The 21403-nt window shown below is 45.3% G+C and overlaps 1 long non-coding RNA gene across 1 annotated transcript in view; it reads right to left on the reverse strand.

Moving 5' to 3' along the window:
• The window catches only part of LOC140487193 (uncharacterized), a 229789-nt gene extending 209331 nt beyond the window's left edge, over positions 1 to 20458 (reverse strand). The window contains exon 1 of the long non-coding RNA XR_011962733.1: positions 20348 to 20458. This is a non-coding gene — a long non-coding RNA (uncharacterized lncRNA). The remainder of the gene's footprint in view (positions 1 to 20347) is intronic.
• Positions 20459 to 21403: the final 945 nt, after the last annotated feature.

A 21403-nucleotide genomic window follows, 5' to 3' on the forward strand; every position in this document is an offset into this window, starting at 1 on the left:
ACTGTGCTTCCGTATTCACTACTGAGAGGGACCTTGTCATTTGTCTGATAGCATGAAAAGGACTGATATATGTGGACAGGTGGATGTTAAGAAGGAGGATGTGCTGAGAATTGTGTAAAACATAAAGATAGATAAGTCCATTGGACCAGACTGGATATGCCCAAAGTTACTGCACGAAGCGAGGGAATAGAACGCTGCGCCGTTGGCGATGACCTTTGCACCCACACTGTCCACTGGAATCGTACCAGATGATTGGAGGGCGGTAAATGTTACTCACTTGTTCAAGAAAGGGAATAGGGATAATCCTGGGAATTACAGACCTCACATTTTTACGTATGTGGTATGCAAATTATTGGAGAGGATTCTGAGAGAGCAGATTTATGACTCCGTAGAAAACCATAGTTTGATTAGAGATAGTCAGCATGTCTTTGTAAGGGACAGGTCATGCCTCACAAATCTTATTGAATCCTTTGAGAATGTGATAAAACACCTTTACGGCTCATTCAGAAAATACAGAGGCATGGGATACAGGAAACCTTTCTGTCTGGACACAGAATTCCTGGCTCATAGAAGACAGGGGGTGATGATAGATGGAAAGTATTCAGCCTGGAGCTTGGTGACCAGTGGTGTTCTCCAGGGATCGGATGCAGGACCTCTGTTCTTTTTGATTTTTTTTATAAACGACTTGGATGTGGTTGTGGAGAATGGGTTAGCAATTTTGCCGCTGACATGGAGGTTGGTGGAGTGTTGGATAGTGTGGAGGTCTGTCGTAGGTAGCAACAACATATTGACAGGATGTGGAGATGGGCTGAGAAGTGGCAGATGCAGTTCAATCTAGATAAGTGTGAAATGATACATTTTAGAAGGTTGAACTTGAATGCAGAATACAGGGTTAAAGGCAGAATACTTGGTAGTCTTGTGGAACAGACTAATCTTGGTTCCATGTTTATCGATCCCCAAGCTGATAGAGTTGTTAAGAAGAAATATTTTGTGTTGGCTTTCAATTGCTGGGGATTGGATTTTCAAGCCGTGAGGTTATGCTGCAGCTCTAGAGAGCCATGGTAGACTCCACTTGGAATATTGTGTTCAGTTCTAGTCCCCTCATTACAGGAAGGCAGTGGAAGCTTTAGGGAGGGTAAATTGGCGATTTACCAGAATGCTGCCTGTGCTGGAGAGCATGTGTTATGAAGAAGGGTTGAGGGAGGTGAGCCTTTTGTCATTGAAGTAAAGAAAGGTGAGGGGAGACTTAGTAGAGGTGAACAAGATGATGTGAGACATAGAGTGAATAGTGAGAGACTTCTTTATACCATGGCATAAATGGCTATTGTCAGTGGGCAAAAATAATTTTAAGGTGATTGGTGGATGGGTAAGGAGAAATTTCAGAGATAAGATCTTTACAAAGAACGTTGCATGGTTGGAATGCACTGCCAACGGTGGTAGGAGAGTCAGATACATGAGGGATATTTAATAGACTCTTGGATAGGCGCATGGATGATAGTAAAATGAAGGGTATGTCGGTTAGTTTGATCTTACAGATGGATAAAAGGTTGGCATGGCATCATGGCCAAAGTGTCCTGTACTGTAATGTTCTGTGCTCTACGTTCCATGAGGTAAACTAGGTAATACGCTCAGATCAATGTAAAAGGATATGGCATTCAGCAGGAGCTAATGAACTGGTTACAAATTTGGCTTGATGGTAGGTGACAGAGGGTGATGGGAGACATGTTGTTTTTCTGACTGGAAGCATGTAACCAGCGGTGCAATGGGTCCACTGGTGTTTGTCATTTGGATAAATGGTTTGGATGGGAATATTGTTTTCCTGGTAAGTAAACTTCTTGGGTGACACTGAAATTGGTTGTAAAGTGGATAGTGAAGAAAGTTATCTATGAAACAAAAGGATGAACAGTACTGCTGGGATAGTGGGCTAAAGAATAGCAGATGGAGTTTAATTAGATAAATGTGAAGAGTTCAATTTTGGTGAAACAAACCAGGGTGGGACTTGTACAGTTAATGTTAGGCTCCTGGGTAATGTTGGATTAGTGGTGCTGGAAGAGCACAGCAGTTCAGGCAGCATCCAACGGCTGCTGTGCTCTTCCAGCACCACTAATCCAGTATTTGGTTTTCAGCATCTGCAGTCATTGTTTTTACCCTCCTGGGTAGTGTTGTCAGTCAGAGACCCAGGGATGCAGGTACACAGTTCTTTGAGAGTGGCAACACTGGTAGAAAGGCTGGTGAAGCAGGTATTTGGGATGGTTACCTTCATAGGGCAAAACATTGATAGTAGGAGTTGGGATGTCATGTTGTGGCTGTACAAGACATTGGTGCGGCCTCAATAAAAGCAGTGTTGATCAGTCGGAAGAACTCATCAGGATCACTTAGCTCCTTTAGGAAAGGACATCTGACATTCCAACCTGGACTGGCCTACATGTGAATCCAGACCCACAGCAATATGGCTGATCCTGATCTGCCCTCTGGGTAATTAGCAGTGAGGCAAAGAATGCTGGTCCAATCAGTGTCACCCTGATTCAATGAATGAATAAATTAAAATACATATGTCACTCCCTACATCTGCAAACACCTCCAGCTGCAGCAATCCGTACTGGCTTTGTAACACCATTCAGGCCCTGACCACTCTCTGTAACACTCTCACCACCTCCAGCACCTTCACTCCTCCCTGTTCCTATCGTGTCATTAAACCCTGACAAAGATTCCACTTCCCATTACCCTCTCCCCTGCTCGCGGACCCCTTGCAATCCCTTTAACACTTACTGCTTAAACTCTCTCTCATTTCTGTATTTTAAGTACTTTGTGGTAATTGTCTAAGCCTCATAATCTAATATGATCCATTTTGTCCTGAGTGAGGGATGGGAGGGAATTTCTTGCTGAGGTTATGTCTGTTTCAATGGAACGCCCTTTTGTTGAGTGTTTTACATTTTTCCTTCAAATGTTTTCCACAGTTCATTTACAGACACATGTTTCAGTCTGTTTAGCCTGTTTACCTTGGTCAGTTCTCCTCTCAAACTCATATAATTAGCTATTTTTGTTTCTCGATGAAGCTTGTCCTTTCTGTGATTCACATGAAAACTTTATATTACTTTAAACTGCACTTTATCACAATTTCCCAGAGGATCTCCCCAGGTGACATTACTCACGAAGTTTCATCACACAACGGTCGCTCTGAGGTAGTTGCGTCCTTTGCCAGTTGCACAATTTGTTATTCAAAGAAACACTGAAAAAAATTCTACAATCTCCTCTTCGAATATCACTCTTGTCAGTGTGATTGTCAAGGTTATATGAATATTGAAGTTTCACTAAATTATCACAATGCCTTTATTAAAAATTCCAATGAGTTCCTCTTTAGTGCAATGATGAGCAATGAAATGTTGTTAAGTGGCCGAAAACTGTTCTGCTGCATGTGTCATTGGCAAGTAGTAGCCAGAATTTACATTCAGACTGACTCTACTTCATGATCTGAGACCCAATGCTTTCTCTGTAATACCTTTGGTATCCATTATTATTAGTGTTACCCACTTTGCCTGAGTTTCCGCAAGGTTGTGAACCATTGAATATTTATGTTCCACCTGTTGTTCGTCCTGTAACCATGTCTCCCTAGTGTCTAAATCTCTTTTATTTCTTTGTCACAAATCAGTCTAACTTGCTGCAGAGACTTTGTCCATTCCAAAAAAAAGCATAATTTGCTCTTTCCCACAATTTCCTGTCACAAACCCATTCACTGATGTACCGTTTTAGTTAAAATTTGTCAATTCCTGTTCCTTTCTGCTTGTCTTCAGACACATCCCCGTGCTGTTCACATGCGTCATCTTTTTTATTTGGATTTCGAAAGCTCCTTTCACTTGAACCCTCTGTCAGTTTAAAGCCCTGTCCATAAACCTACTGACATGATTTGCAATGACACTGGTCCCAGCTCAGTTCCAGTGGGACCATCCCAATGGATTTTTTTTTAAAGCCAGGTATGGGATGTGGGTGTCTCTAGCTGACCAGCCTTTCTTGCCCAGCCCTAGCTGCCCTTGAGCTGAGTAGCTTGCTTGGCCATTTCAGAGGGTAATTGGGAGGCAAACACTTTGCTGTGGGGATGTCATGCAGACCACGTGAGGATGGGCAGATGTCCTTCTCTGAATGATAAGTGTTTGGATCTATTGTACATCAGTAATGGTATTTATAGATGGTCAATTACTATTTTTAAAATAATTTATTTCAAATTCCACCATTTCAGATGATGTGGTTCAAAACTGCCTCTCCTGAACATTAGCTGAGGTTTAGGATACATGCTCCAGCAACAATATCACTAGGCCACTACTTTGTCTACTCACAGGCTGTTTATCCTTGAACACTGATACCAGGTTATTATGAAGTTAAACCTGTTTTTCCTTCATGATTGTTTGATCCTAATACCTTCCAGCACTCTAGTGATATCACTCACTCTCTCTCCATGTGTTATCCCTCACTTTGCTGGTCTAATTGCTGCCTCTGTCAACGTCTCTCACTCTTACAACTACTCCAAATCCTGAGCCCGCAGAATTCTGAACTCCAGAGAGACGCAGCAGCACCGGCCAGGGATGGAGCCTGGCATTTTCTAGATCTCTGTGGGACACAGTACTATTCTCCATGTGTAACCCTCACTGCATCAGTCTAAGTTCCCACTCTGTCTATTTCTCTGTCTCCTGTAGGTACTCAGGAATTTCCTGATTTAATAGATTTCCCAACTGCTGGGTGTTTCGTCCCTCACCACATTGAAGATGGTTGGTCAGACTGAGAGACAAAGGGCAGGGAGATCTGGAGCCTTCAATAAATCCTGCAGTGAGGTAAGATCACTCACCTTGATCTTACAGAGAGCAGCGAGGGGGCTCCAAACATCAGCTAACAGTGCTGGAGGGGGAGCAGTGTACAGGCACACCCCAGGCTCAATCACCACGTCTACTATAAGTTTTGTTGTTCTGAGACAGTATCAGGAGTGTCACAGTTATCAATCCAGGCCTGTGATGTCTTAGTGAGCACCAGGACAACAGAGGAGAAAGCAGGCTTCCCATGAGTGTGTGGAAATCCTGCCTGGGATCTTTCTGTTCTGTTTTCCCCCTCCAACACTGTACATATACCATGTCTCGTGGACTACTGTCTTCAATAACTTGTAACTCCTATAACAGTTTCTGTCACTATAAGCTCCACCTTCCCTATAGTCCCTCCCCATATTTGAAATGTACTGCATTTCAAACTATTATCCCTATCTCTGTAACTTTCTTCAGTGTCTCTACCATGTCTTATCTCTATAGTATCCTCCTCCAATAACTAGAGACAGAGGCATGCAACATGGAAACGGTTCCTTTCACCCAACTTGTCCATGCTGACCACTGTTCATGAACAAGTCGCATTTTCATGTGTTTGGTCCATATCCCTTCAAACCTTCTCTTCTCCATGTATCTGCACAAATGTCTGTTCAATGTTGTAATTTTACTTTTGTGTACCTCTTCCCCAGACGCTCATTCCATACATGCAACATTCTCTGTGTGGAAATGTTCTCCTCTGGTCGCTTTTAAGTATTTCCTCTCTCACCTCATATTTATGCCCTCTCGTTTTGGATTCCCCTAACTTGAAGTAGAGATCTTTACTAAACATTCATAAGGTCACCTCTCAGCCACCTCCCCCCCAAGGGAACGACGAAGGAGATTTATACAATTATCTCTGTCACGGACCCCGCTGCGACTTTGCCACAATGTTGTGGGATACACTTGTTCAGGACCTCAGGCGTTCTCTACCTTTGTGATCTAAGACCTCCAGCACCACCTCTTCTGTAATGGAGACTCTTTTCAAGACATCATTGTTTCCCTCCCTTTGTTTCCTAGTCTTTGTACACAGTATGTTCTGACAGGAAATATTCATTTCAGGTCGCATCCATCTCCTGTGGTTCCAGGCGTGGATGGCCTTCTTGATCTTTGAGGGGCCCTATTGTCTCTCTAGTTGCTTTTTTGTACATGTATGCTGTAGAATCTCTTTGGATTCTCCTTCACCTTATCTATCAAAGCTATCTCATCGCCCTGTTTTGCTTTCCCGCTTCTCCAGCCTCTCTGTTTCTGTCAAACCCTTCAGTATCAGGAACATCTTCGTCAATCTTTGCTCCATTTGCAGTTTCAGAAAATGCTTCCTAAAGCAGGAGGATCAGAATTCTACACAGTTCCAACTGGAGTCCCAGCAATGTCTAAAACAGCCATACCAACTCATCTCCTCAATGCTCTGACCCATGAGAGCAAGTGTGCCAAATGCCGCTTTCCCCACCCTGTCCACCCGTGATGCCACTTCCAAGGAACAATGTAACTGCATCCCTTGGACCCTCTCGGTTAGACAACACTGTCCAGAGCCCTGCCATCAACTGTGTTAGTCCTCCCTGGTGTGTTTTAACAAAATCCCCATTACCTGAATTCAGCTCCATCTTTCATTTCTTGACCCATTGGCTCAGTTGGTTAAGATCACCTTTGATAACTGTATTCACTTCCCACTATAACACGTATTTTACTATCCACAAACTTACCAACAATAATTCATATAATCTCGTTTAAGTCAATAATGCACATGTGCGGACCCCGCACCGCTGGTCAGAGGACCCCAGTCTGCACAACAACCCTCTCCCACTACCCTCTGTCTCCTACTGTCAAGTGCATTTTGTGTTTGTTTGGTTTGCTATCCCTGGTCCCATGAGATCTAACCTTACTAACCAGTGCACCAGGCTATACTCTGTCAAAGGCCTTGCTGAAATCAGTATAGACAACATCTACTGCTCTGCATTCATTCATCTCATTGGTCACCTCCTCAACAAACTCTATCAAGTTTGAGAGACAATCCTTTGGACGCACAAAGCTGTACTGACTATCCCTAATCAATCATTGCCTTTCCAAATGCATGTAACTCCTGTGCCGCGGAATCACTTCCAACAACATTCGCACCGCTGACATCAAGCTATGTGGTGTTTATGTCCCTGGCTTTCCCTCACAGCCTTTCCTAAATACTGTCACAACATTAGCCACCCTCCAGGCTCCCAGCTCACCACCCGTGTCTGTCAGTGATAGAAATATGTTTGTAACTTTCTTCCCTAACTTACTCCAATGTCCTGGGGTGTACTTGATTAGTTCCCAGGGAGTTATCTCATTTTAATGCGTTTTAAAACCTTCAGCACCTCCTGTTCTCCAATGTGGACTCTTTTGAATACATCACTGTTTATTTCCTTGCTTCCCCAGTGTGTTTTCCACAGTAAGTTCTGACGTGAATTTTTTTTTTCGGATCTCACCCATTTCCTGTGGTTTCACACATGGATGGATTCATTGATCTTTAAGGGGTCACATTCTGTCTCGAGTTAATCTTCTGTTGTTAATATACTTGTAGAATCTCTTTGGATTTTCCGGAACATTCTCTGCCAAAGCCCTGTCCGTTCCCCTTTAGGCCCTCATGGTTTCCCTCTTAAGAGTATTACTATACCCACAATGTTCTTCAAGGGATTTACTTAATCCAGCTGGCGATGTAGGACATGTACCCCCTTTTGTCTTGACCAGAACCTCAATATCCCAAGTCATTCAGTATTTTTTCCAGTTGTGTCAGCATTGTTATTCTCAGTAACAGGAACATGCTGGCCCTGAAATCGTAGTTTATCTCTCTTTTGAAAGAATCCCACTTGCCCGACGTCCCTTTCCTTTCAAATAGCCTCCACGAATCAACTTTTGGATAGTCTAGCCTAATACCTTCTAGACTGGGGCAAGGCCAGTTTTGATCTTTAACTGGTGGACCAGGCCTTTCCTTTTCCATCGCTATTTTTAAACTAACAGAATTGTGGTGACTTTGCCAAAGTGCTCCCCCACAAAGACTTCAGCCCCTTTCTCTCCCTTGTTTCTCGAAGGGACGTCAGGTTTTATCCCTTTCTCCAGTCGGACCAGTTACATACTTTTTGAGACATTTTTCTTGAACATACTGAACGAATTTCTTCCATCCAAACTGTGAACACTCCGGCAATACCAATCTAGGTTTAGAAAGTTAAAATCTCCGACCATTACAACTCTATCATTCTTACAGATATCTGAGATCTCCGACATATTTGCTGCTCAATTTCCCACTGATTGTAGTACCGTCATATCAAACTGATCATCCAGTATAATTTCTCAGTTCCACTAACACAGCTTTGCTGGACGATCCCCAGTAATATCCTCTCTCAGTGCTACAATGATGTTTTAACTGATCAAAAAACACCATCCTCCTCCTCTCTTGCTTCCCCTTCGATCCTTCGTGTAGCATCCGTCTCTGGAACACTGAGCTGCCTGTCCGACCCTCCCTCAACTGTGTTTCCGTACTTCCTATGATATCCCTGTCCCATGCTCCCATCCCTGTCCCATGCTCCCATCCATGCCATGCGTTCATCTGTATAACCTGTTAGGCCTTTTACATTAAAGTAAATGCAGCTTAATTGATGCACTTTCCCTCATTGCCTACTGTACTCCTGCCTGGCTTGTCGATTGAAATGACTCTCTTGAAATTCTGTCTCAGCCTCAACCTTCAGACTGCAGCCTGAGGCCATCCCAATCACTGGGGACAACACCCTCACCTTTCATGACATCTGCAAACCTACTAATAATACCTTCTGCTTTCACATCCAAGTGACTAATGCCCATAATGAACAGCAATGGCTCCTGCACAAATCCCTATGGTACACCCGCTGGGCAAAGGCTTTCAATCACAAAACCAAGCCTCCAGCAATTTTGAATCCAATTTGCCAACTTGCCTTGGATCCCATGGGCTCTTCCCTTCTGGACCAGTCTTCCATGTGGGACCTTGTCAAAGGAGGAGAAAGTGAGGACTGCAGATGCTGGAGATCAGAGCTGAAAATGTGTTGCTGGAAAAGTGCAGCAGGTCAGGCAGCATCCAAGGAACAAGAGAATCGACGTTTCGGGCATAAGTCCTTCTTCAGGACCTTGTCAAAGGCCATGTAAACCACAACATCTGCACTGCCCTCATCAATAACTTCAATCGTAATTTCAAAGTAATCTCAGCTGATTTCATCAGACATTATCTTCCTCTTCCAAATCCATGCTGACTATCACTAATCAATCCCTGCCTCTCCAGTTATTGATCTATCTTGTCCCTCAGAATTGTTCCCAATATCCCTCCCCCTGCTGTCAGACTATCTGCTCTGTAATTACCTGGCCTATCCCTGCTTCCCTTCTTGAACAAAGGAACCACATTAGCGATCCTCCAGTCATTTAGCACTTCACTTGTGGCCAGCAAAGTATTAAATATATCCACCAGGGCCCCAGCAATCTCCTCCCTTATCTCCCATAGCAGCCTAGGATACATTTCATTGGGTACTGGGGAATTCCTTCACCTATATGCCTGTGAGAATATTTAATACCTCCTCCTTATTGATCTTAACATGTTCTGGAACCTCACTATCCCAACTGAAATCCCCAGCTACAATGTTTTCTCCTGTGTCAATACAGATGGGAAGTATTCATTGAAGATCTCACCTGCTTCCTCTGTCTCGATGCACAGATTGTCCCTTTGGTTTCTCACAGGCCTTCCTCTTTCACTGGGAATCCTCTTACGATCCTGATAAACTACCTGTGGCTTTTCCACAATCGTATCTGCCAAATATATTTCATGACCAATGTTTGTCCCTCATTTTCCACAATCCCCTTGCACTCTATACTTGTGAAGAACTTCTCCTGATTTTATTTCACTGTATTTTCTTTATCAAACTCACAATCTCACTTGATCAGTATTCGCTGGACTTGTTGCCTTTACTATTCACACTTCAAGGAGCACACTGGCCCTGCATTCTCACTGCATCATTTTAAAATACTCCACTTTCCTAATATGGACCCAACTGCAGGGAGTCCCGCCTTGTCTCTGTTTGCCAGATCCTCTCTAATGATCGCAATACTGATGGGAGACTCAGTTGTGAGGGGGACAGACAGGAGACTGTGTGGCTGCAGAGGAGACGCCAGGATGGTGTGCTGCCTCCTGGGTACCAGGGTCAAGGATGTCTCTGAGCGGTTACTGAACATTCTGAAGGGAGGGTGAACAGCCAGAGGTCATTGTGCAAATCGGTCCACATGACACTGGTAGACAAAGGGATAGGCCCCTGTGAAATAAGTATAGGGAGTTAGGTAAGAATTTTTTTAAAAAGGATATTGTCATTAATGATCTCCATTTAATCCCAGTCCACACGCCAGTAAGGACAGAAATAGAAAGGTAGGCTGGATGGATGTGTGGCTGAGGCGCTGCTATAGGGGGCAGGGTTTTCAGTTCTTAGGTCATTGGGATCTTTTCTGGGGTAGAGGGGACCTGTACAAAGGGGATAGTTTTCACTGGAAACAGAGGGGCACCAGTATCCTTGGGAGGAGAATTGCTAGTGTTACCCGGCAGGATTTAAACTAGTTTGGCAGGGAGTTGTGACTCTGAATAAGAGAGGGGCCATCAACTCGTCAGGGGAAAATATATCAGCCATCGACAGCAAGTTTCCTATCCAGGATATCCGGGCACAGTATAGGAAGACTTCTGGTTTAAAGGGCATTAATTTCAATGCACGAGGCCTGACTGGTAAGGCAGACAAGTTCAGACCATGCATTGGCTCTGGGGACTAGGATATTATAGCCATAACAGAAACATGGCTGAGAGAAGGGCAGGAATGGCAGAATAAAGTTCCAGGATACAGAAGCTACAGGCGAGACAGAGGGACAAGTACGTGAGGGGGGCGAGTTGCCCTTTTGATTAGGGAGGACACAAAAACAGTGCTTAGAGACAATATTGTTAAGCAGTCCTCAAATGAGGCCATATTTTTAAAAGTTACAATCCAAAAGGGGCTGGTCAGTCTGCTGGGATGGTGTTCTTAATGCCCAAATAGCCAGCGGGTACGAGAGGAGAAAATGCATAGTGAGATTGCAGGTACCTATAAAAATAATAGAGTAGAATTGGATGGAGATGTAAGGTGTTCCGTGAGCCTGAGTTGTGCTTCATTGGAACATTGCAGCTGCCCAGGACTGAAATGTTAGCATGAGAGCAAGGTAGGTGATTGAAATTGGAAACAATGAGACGGTCAGGGCTCTTCCTAAAGACAGAGTGGGAGTGTTCCTCAATGCAGTCTCTGTTTGGTCTCCCAAATTTAAAGGAGACTGAATTGTGAGCAGCAATGACAGGAGACTGGATTGAAAGGTTACAAGTGAAATGCTGCTTCTTCTGGAAGGTGTGTGTTGGGTTGTTAAGAAATGAAGAATGAGTTAGCGATCTTTTCAAATGTTCAAATGCATTTCTTCTTATATGTAGACTACATTGTTCCACAACTTGGAGAGAGTAAGTCCTACAGGTGCGAGAGGTCAGAGTTAATAAACTTGGAGCTGGAGAAACACAGAAGAACAGGCCGAATCAGAGGAGCAAAAAGGCAATATTTTGATATTGGACCTTTCGTCAGGACTGGTGAGGGGGAGGGGAGCCCAGAAATGGAGTGATGGGATATGGAAGGGCGAAGGGTAGGCATGATGGTGGTGTTTACATGCAGGTATGAGGTTACTGTGATTGGTCAGTTGCAAGGGTGAAGCAGACATGTGAGTGAGAAGATGGACAGTTGGGTCTGGTCAGGGAGAAGGGACATGGGATAAGGCTGCGTGTGCAGGGACTTGGATGCTTCTGTAGTCAATATTGAGGCCATTGGGCTATCAGCTTCAAAGGTAAACTCTCAGATGGTGTTCCTCTGACAGTGGACAGGCTTTGTATGGGCATGTCCCCGGACGAGTTGGAGGGTGAATTAAAATGGAAGGTAACTGGAAAGTCGGGTTGGTTTTTGTGTTTAGAGCACGTCTCCAACTCCCGATATGGTCTCCCCTCTTTCAGAGAGACCAAAGGGAGATTCAGGGACATATTCATAGACCATCTGCTCTCTGCACGCTTTAACCGACCCTACATCCGAGTTGCCATTCATTTCAATTACACGCTCACACTCACACACACCGCCCCCCCCCCCCCCCCCCCCCCCTTGCTCAGCCAGCGACAGGTCTATCCTTGGCCTCCTCCACTGTCAGAGTGAGGCCAAATAGAAACTAAGAAACACAACCTGATCTTTCAGCTTGAGAGCTTACAGTTCACTGGTCTCAATATTGACTTCACTGGCTTCAAACTCTCTCCACCCATAGCCTTATTCTATGTTCCCCTTCCCTGAGCTGACCTCAGCTTTCCATCATCCAATTCGCATATCCGCTGCACTCTTCCCACAATCACATTATCCCCCTACTTGAATCCCCCATCTACGCTTCCCTCAGTCCCATGACCCTCCCTGTATTTACTTCCCGGCTCCCCTTCCCCGGCCCAATCCTGATGAAGTCTTTTAGCCTGAGACATTGACTTTCCTGTCCAAGGAAGCTGTCTGACCTGCTGTGCTTTTTCAGCTTCATATGTATCGCTATATCCGCAGCAACCGATTTTATTGTGCTTTTTATACGTTTTATTTTAATCTGTTTACTTAAAAGCTTATCTTAACATTCTCACTACAGGGTCAAGGAAACAGTATCTTTGTCACGAATGTTTCTGTCTGCTTCGAAATGATTTCCTTTGTTTTAAACGTACTTTCAAGTCTGCTGTTCGCAATACCATTGTAAATGTAATTCTTGTTATGCTGTAGCTTAATCACACCACGTCCAATATACTTCAGAACTTCCTTGTTCTTATACTCCACACATCTATTCATAAACCTAAGGATCCATTAAGTCCTTCTATACAACAGTTTTAACTTGCCTGGCCATTTGTAATTTCCTGTCTTCTGTGTCCCTCTTTCCTTACATTTACCAGTCCTCCCACACTCCAAAATATCCTGAAAGATCACCAGCAATGCCTCCATAATCCCCTTCGGTATCTCTTTGGAACTACAGTGTGTTGTCCAACTGAACTCGCTGATTGATCTAACTTCACCTTCCCCAGCTCCTTCTCCTTATTGGTGGTCACTATACTCACCTCTACCCTCTAACTGTCTTGAAGGTCTGACATTTTGCTGGTGTCTTCCACCGTGAAGATTATTGCAATGTATTCAATTCCTCTGCCATTCCATTGCTTCCCATAACTATTCAAGCTTCATTTTCCAACTATCCTTTGTTTGTTCTTTACTCCCTGTCTTCCTTGTTATATGTCTAAAAATCTCTTTCAATGTTCTATTACATTATTAACAAGCGTAATATGAGATTTCACCCTCTCCTCCCATTTGCTGTTCTTAGTTATCCGTTTTGGAATTTATCGGCTTCGTAATCGTCTAGATTCCCAATAATCTTCACCACATTGTGCGCATTTTCTTTTGATTTTATGTTGTCCCTGAGTTCGTTATCACTCACGGCTGCCTTGTCTTCCGCTGAATATCTATCTTCTTCCTTGGGATGAATTTCCGATGTGCTGCTGAATTATCTCCAGAAACTCCTGTCATTGCTGCTTCACCATATTCCTGTGCTCAGCTCCCCTTCCAACTAACTCTGGCCAACGCCACTCTCATGTCTTTTTCTTTAATTACTCAATTTTAAGCCAACTCATCCAGAAGTGAGCAATAGATGTAAACTGAGGCAGGGAGGTTTGAGACATTGGACACGAAGAACGGTTGGAGGATTTTTTAACTAGATGGAAAGACAGTGACAGAGAGAGAGAGTATAGACGTGGAGTGTAAAAATAGGGAAGTCTACATGTTTGATAGTATTAGATGTGCTTCCCTATTTGGTTTGACAATTCCAGTGTGCTGTGGTCCTTTTTACAGTAGATGTGCAAACAGATTAATCTGTTGAAATCCTGGATTTGATGCCAGAACTTTTATCTCCATCAATATGACAGGCACCAACTGCTGAGACAACACAGTATATGTTTCTCGGTCAAAAATTGATTAACTGAAACATGTTGGCACACCAGAAGCAGGAATTTATAACATCCATCCAAATAAGAATGAAACATTAGATCAGGGAATGCCAGAAAGAGGCAGGAGGCAGACGGCACGTTGAGAGTAGGGGAACATAACATCTCAGCTGAAGATTTAATAACATATTAATATTTTATAAATGTTGTGCATCACATGCATCATGTTTGTTAAGTCTGTCTCTCTTGTTCATTCTGTATATGTTGCACACATATGCACAATCTTATCTATCTACACACACACACAGACACACACACACACGCACACAGACAGACAGATAGACACACACACACATACACACACACATACCAATCACTGTTCAGCCATTCCTTTTGAAATGATTCTGTTTTGTTTACACTGCCACAAGTGTGTTCTGAAAACTCCCAGTCATTATGTAAGTGGCCCAACTGGAGAATGGGGCTAAACCTGACCTCCCCTTGGGAAACAAGGTCAGGAACGGGACTGAGGTGTTTGTGGGGGAGCACTTTGGAAAGTTACCACAATTGTATTAGTTTGGAAATAGTGATGGAAAAGGACAGGCCTGGTCCACAAGTTAAGATTATTCAATGGGGCAAGATAGTATTAGACAGGAATTTTTAAAGTAGATCTGGGGAGGCTATTTGCAGATAAAGGGAAGTCTGGCAAGTTGGAATATTTTAAAACCGAGATAAAAGGAGCGTTCAGCGCCAGCGTGTTCCTGTTAGTGTGCAGCTCAATGCTGACTGAATTAGGAAACACTGGCTGAGTTTCGAGGCTGTGGTCAAGAAAAAAGGGGTCACATGTCAGATATAACTGGCTGACTCAAGGGAATCCCTTCAGGAGCATCGGGGCTGTAGAAATACACTTAGGATGGAAATCAGGAATGTAAAAAGGGGACACGAGATCGCTTTGGTAGAGAAAGTTAAGGAGAATCCAAAGAGACTCTACAAGTGTATTAAGAGCAAAAGAAGAGCTCGGGACAAACCCGGTCTCCTTAATGATCAATGAAGGCAACGATGTGTGAAACTACAAGATCCGAAACAAATATTTCACTTTGGAACTTACTGTGGATAAAGACTGGGGCGCTCAGGGAACTAAACCGTGTTTGGCCTGACCACTGTTGGAATACTGTGTGCAATTCTGGTCTCAATGCCATCGGAAGGATGTCATGGAACATTAAAGGGTTCAGAAGAAATGACCAAGGATGTTGCCAGGGTTGGAGGGTTTGTGCTTCAGGGAAAAGCCTGAATAGGCTGGGGCCGTTTTCACTTGAACATGGGAGGCTGAGGAGTTAACCGATAAAAGGTGTTTAAAATCATGATGGTCATCGACAGGGTCAATAGACAAGGTCATTTCCCCAGGCGAGGGAAACTTTTCAAAGGGGTCTAAAGGACAACTGGCTCCCGCAGAGTGGATGGAATAAACTGCCAGAGCAAATAGTGGAGGCTGATAGAAATACATTTAAAAGGCATGTGGATGGGTGTACGAATAGCAAAGGTGTAGAGGGATATTGGCAAAATTGTGGCAAATGTGACTAGAAACGTCATGCAGGAGTTGGTCCGAAGGGCCTGTTTCCGTGCTGTACATCTCTATGACGCAATGTCTTGAAATGAGTCCACATTATAGAAAAGGAGGTGCTGAAGGTTTTAAAACACAAAGGTAGATAAATCTCCAGGACCTGATCAAATGGATCTCAGGACATTGTGGGAAGCTGGTGAAGAAATTGTAGGGCCCCTCGCAGAGATATTTGTATCATAGAGTGCTATGTGTGATAGGCTGTTAGACTGGAGGGTGGCATTGTGGACAGTGAAGAAGGTTTTCTGAGATTACAAAGGGATCCTGATGAAATGTGTGAATGGCTGAAAAACTGTAGATGGAGTTCAATCTGAATAAATGCGAGGTAATGCATTTGGTACAACAAACACGTGCAGGACTTATACAATTAATGATAGGACCTTCGGTAGTGTTGTAGAACAGAGGGACCTCAGGGTTCAGCTACATAATTCTTTGAAGTTTGCAACATGGAGAGACAGGATAGTTTAAAAAAAAGGTGCTTGCCTCACTTGGTTTCATTGCTCAGTCCTTTGGATATAGGAGTTGGGAAGGCACCTTGAGATTATACAGGCCATTGGTGAGTCCTCTTCTGGAATACTGTGTCCAGTTCTGGTCGCCCAGTTATCGGAACGATATTATGAAGCTGTAAAGGGTTGGGAGGAGATTTACTCGGATGTGGCTGGGTACGAAAGGCTTCAGTATAAAGAAAGGCTGAATAGGTTGGTATTTTTCACTGAAACCTGAATGTTGACAGATGACCTCATAGAAGTTTATAAAATCATGAGGGGGATAGATAGAGTTAATGGGAGATGTCTTTTCCCATGGACAGGGGAGTTTCAAGACAAGGCACTATGTTTTTAAGTTTAGAGGAGAGACATATTTTAAAAAAAGACATGAGAAGCACATTGTTACACAGAGGGTGGGTTGTGTGTGGAATGAACTTCCCAAGGAAGGGGTGAACATGGGGACAATTACAATGTTCAAAAGTCATTTGGATTAGTACAGGAATAGGAAAGGTTTCAAGGGATATGACGCAGGAACAGCCAGGTGGGATGAGATCCGTTTTAGAGTATGGTTAGCGTTAACCGAACAATGCGTTATGACTCTCTGACTATGATTATAATGTTGTGTCATTAATTAAGAAAGGCTGCAAGAGAAAGCCAGGGAACTACAGACTGATGAGCGAGACATCATGGTGGGTCAGTTGTTGGAGGTCATTCTGAGAGGTAGGCCGTCCATGCATTTGGAAAGATAAGGCCTGATTACGGACAGCCAGCATGGCTTTGTGCCTGGGAAAACATGTCCCACAAACTGGACTGGAGTTTGTTCATGATGTCACCAAAAAGATCGATGAAGCCAGAGCAACAGACGTTGTTTCTGGCTTCCACAAACCCTTGGTCAGGATATAGCATGATACATTGGTTAGTAAGGGTAGATCACAAGGGATCAGGGAGAGCTAGCCAACTGGATACAAACTGGGATGAGAGTGGGAGACAGAGGGTGGTGGAAGAGGGTTGTTGTTCAGACTGGGGCCTCTGACCAGCAGTGTGCTGTACGGATTGGTGCTGGGACCACTGTTGTGCACCATTTACATAAACAAACTGAGTGAAAATATAGGAGTCCCTGTTAGTAAGTTTGTGGATACCAAGATTAGTGAAAGAGTGGGCAGGGAATATAGTTACCGAAGGGGATGTTAATCAACTGGGTCAAGGAATGAAAGATGGAGTTTAATTCAGGTGTTGGATTTAGTTAAGACAAACCAGGGAGGACTAACACGGTTAATGGATTAGTGGTGCTGGAAGAGCACAGCAGTTCAGGCAGCATCCAACGAGCAGCGAAATCGACGTTTCAGGCAAAAGCCCTTCATCAGGAATTAAGGCAGTGAGCCTGAAGCATGGAGAGATAAGTTAGAGGAGGGTGGGGTGGGGAGAGAGTAGCATAGAGTACAATGGGTGAGTGGGGGAGGAGATGAAGGTGATAGGTCAAGGAGGAGAGGGTGGAGTGGATAGGTGGAAAAGAAGATAGGCAGGTCGGACAAGTCAAGGAGACAGTAACTGAGCTGGAAGTTTGAAACTAGGATGAGGTTGGGGAAGGGGAAATGAGGAAGCTGTTGAAGTCCACATTGATGCCCTGGGGTTGAAGTGTTCTGAGGCGGAAGCTGAGGCGTTCTTCCTCCAGGCGTCTGGTGGTGAGGGAACGGCGGTGAAGGAGGCCCAGGACCTCCATGTCCTCGTCAGAGTGGGAGGGGGAGTTGAAATGTTGGGCCACGGGGCGGTTTGGTTGATTGGTGCGGGTGTCTCGGAGATGTTCCCTAAAGCGCTCTGCTAGGAGGCGCCCAGTCTCCCCAATGTAGAGGAGACCACATCGGGAGCAACGGATACAATAAATGATATTGGTGGATGTGCAGGTGAAACTTTGATGGATGTGGAAGGCTCCTCTAGGGCCTTGGATAGAGGTGAGGGAGGAGGTGTGGGCACAGGTTTTACAGTTCCTGCGGTGGCAGGGGAAAGTGCCAGAATGGGAGGGTGGGTCGTAGGGGGGTGTGGACCTGACCAGGTAGTCACGGAGGGAACGGTCTTTGCGGAAGGCGGAAAGGGGTGGGGAGGGAAATATATCCCTGGTGGTGGGGTCTTTTTGGAGGTGGCAGAAATGTCGGCGGATGATTTGGTTGATGCGAAGGTTTGTAGGGTGGAAGGTGAGCACCAGGGGCGTTCTGTCCTTGTTACGGTTGGAGGGGTGGGGTCTGAGGTCGGAGGTGCGGGATGTGGACGAGATGCGTTGGAGGGCATCTTTAACCACGTGGGAAGGGAAATTGCGGGCTCTAAAGAAGGAGGCCATCTGGTGTGTCCTATGGTGGAACTGGTCCTCCTGGGAGCAGATACGGCGGAGGCGGAGAAATTGGGAATACGGGATGGCATTTTGCAAGAGATAGGGTGGGAAGAGGTGTAATCCAGGTAGCTATGGGAGTCAGTGTGTTTGTAAAAAATGTCAGTGTCAAGTCGGTCGTCACGAATGGAGATGGAGAGGTCCAGGAAGGGGAGCGAGTTGTCAGAGATAGTCCAGGTAAATTTAAGGTCAGGGTGGAATGTGTTGGTGAAGTTGATGAATTGCTCAACCTCCTTGCGGGAGCACGAGGTGGCGCCAATGCAGTCATCAATGTAGCGGAGGAAGAGGTGGGGAGTGGTGCCAGTGTAACTATGGAAGATCAACTGTTCTACATAGCCAACAAAGAGACAGGCATAGCTGGGGCCCATACGTGTGCCCATGGCTACCCCTTTGGTCTGGAGGAAGTGGGAGGATTCAAAGGAGAAATTGTTAAGGGTGAGGACCAGTTCGGCCAAACGAATGAGAGTGTCAGTGGAAGGGTACTGTTGGGGACGTCTGGAGAGGAAAAAACGGAGGGCTTGGAGGCCCTGGTCATGGCGAATGGAGGTGTAGAGGGATTGGATATCCATGGTGAAGATAAGGCGTTGGGGGCCGGGGAAACTGAAGTCTTGGAGGAGGTGGAGGGCGTGGGTGGTGTCTCGAACGTATGCGGGGAGTTCCTGGACTAGGGGGGATAGGACAGTGTCAAGGTAGGTCGAGATGAGTTCAGTGGGGCAGGAGCATGCTGAGACAATGGGTCGGCCAGGGTGGTCAGGCTTGTGGATCTTGGGAAGGAGGTAGAACCGGGCAGTGCGCGGTTCCAGGACTATGAGGTTGGAAGCTGTGGGTGGGAGATCTCCTGAGGTGATGAGGTTCTGTATGGTCTGGGAGATGATGGTTTGGTGATGGGGGGTGGGGTCATGGTCGAGGGAGCAGTAGGAAGAGCTGTCCTCGAGTTGGCGTTTGGCTTCAGCGGTGTACGGTTAATGGTTGGGCCCTGGACAGTGTTGTAGAAAAGAGAGAGACCAAGGGGTGCAGTTACATTGTTCCTTGGACTGGCCTCACAGGGCGACAGGGTGTTGAAAGCGGCAATTGGCACACTTGTCTTAATTGGTCAGAGCATTGAGTACACGAGTTGGATATATTGGTAACACTGTCGTCAATATTTCTCCTGGGCAGAGGTGGCCACGGGGTGACCTTATGAAACCATGTATGGTCTAAGTAAGGTGAGTTGCCAAGGGTAGGTTAGTCCAAAGCTAGAGGCATAAATGTGAGGTGACAGAGCAAGTATTTAAAGAGGGAGCTGAGGGGCAACATTTTCCACAGAGGATGGTGCATGGACGGAATGGACTGCCAGAGGAAATGGTAAAAACAAGTACAATTACAACATGGAAAAGACACTTGGGCAGGTACATGGAGAGGAGAAGATTTGAAGGGATATGAGCCAAACACAGGCAAACGCGACTCATTCCATTTAGGAAACCTCGGCCGACGAGTCATGCCGCACAGAAACAGACCCTCTGTCTCCAGTTATTGGAGGGGGAGACTATCGAGACAAGGCATGTTGTAGAGACTGAAGCAAGTTACAGTGATACGGATGGTCATCTGGACTGGAGGTTTCAAATATGTGAAATAATTGGTGAGAGGGGAGGAGATGACAGAGATAGGAACTGTTATAGCAGTTAGAATGATTGAAGACACTGGTCCTCAATACAAGCCATAGATACAGTGTTGGAGAGGGAATAGGGAACAGAAAGATCCCAGGCAGCATGACCACCCTCTCGTGGGAGACCTGCTTTCCCCTCAGTTGTTCTGATGCTCCCTAAGAAAGCACAGGCCTGGACTGATAACTGGTAACTCCCGATGCTGTCTCATTACAACAAAACTTGCAGCAGGCGTGGTGATTGAGCCTGGGGTGTGTCTGTACTGTGCTTCCCCTCCAGCACTTTCTCTATGTCACGTCTTGTTAGCTGATGTTTGGATCCCCCTTATTACTTTTTGCTCTGTGCACTGGAATGATCTTACCTGGCAGCAGGATTTATTGAAGACTTCCGACCTCCCTGACTTTGTCTTTCTGGCTGACCAACCATCATCCCAACCAGCAGTTGGCAAGTCTATTGAGTCAGGAACTCCATGAGTACCTGTAGAAGACACAGAAATAGGCAGAATGTGCAATTAGACGAATGCTTTGAGGGTTACACATATAGAATGGCACTGAGCCCACAGAGATCTGGAAAATCCTGACCTGCGTTGCCTCATCTCTCTGGAGTGGAGAATTCTGTTGGCTCATGATCTGGTGTAGCTTCAAGAGTGAGAGACGCTGACAGAGGCAGCAATTAGACCCACACAGTGAGGGATACCACATGGAGAGGTACTGAGTCACATCACCAGAGTGCCGGGTCAAACAATTGTGCAGTAAGAAAGAGTTTTGATTCATGTTGCACTGCGATATACAAACTGTGAGCAGGCGAAGTGATGGCCTAGAGGCATTATTGTGTGACAATTTATCCAGAAACTCAGCAAGTGTTCTCTGGACACATGTTCAGATCCCACCATTGCAAATGATTGAATGTGAAGTAAGTGCTTCAAAAACAATGTAATTAAAAACCTGTAAGTGAGTATTAAACAATTGCTGATGTTAAGAAAAATCCATCGGGTACATTCCTGTCTTTAGTGAAGTAATCTAAGATGGGACTGGGATATCACAGGTAATTACAGAAACAACAGCTGAGGGAGGGACAGGACAGGCAGCTCAATGTTCCAGGGGACAGATGCTGCAGGAAGGACAGAAGGGGAGCTGAGAGAGGAGGAGAGCTGCTGGTTCTGATTGGGTGAAACATCCCAGCAGGACTGAGAGAGGATATTGCTGCAGGATCGCCCAGTGAAGCTGTGTTCGTGGAATTAATCAATAACAATGGGGCTTCCCTTTCCTCGGATTGTTCTACAGACCCCGAGAGCCCCGCCCACCTGCCCCTTGACCTTCTCAAGATGGTGGCCCTGAGCTCTGCGCTCCCTCTTCCCTCAAACAAATGGCGGCCGTGACCCTGGGCCACTTCCTTGTTCAGAGACCGCCACCTCCTT

Source organism: Chiloscyllium punctatum, chromosome 16 (assembly GCF_047496795.1).
Source record: "Chiloscyllium punctatum isolate Juve2018m chromosome 16, sChiPun1.3, whole genome shotgun sequence".
In the NCBI taxonomy this organism is placed as follows: Eukaryota; Metazoa; Chordata; class Chondrichthyes; order Orectolobiformes; family Hemiscylliidae; genus Chiloscyllium; species Chiloscyllium punctatum.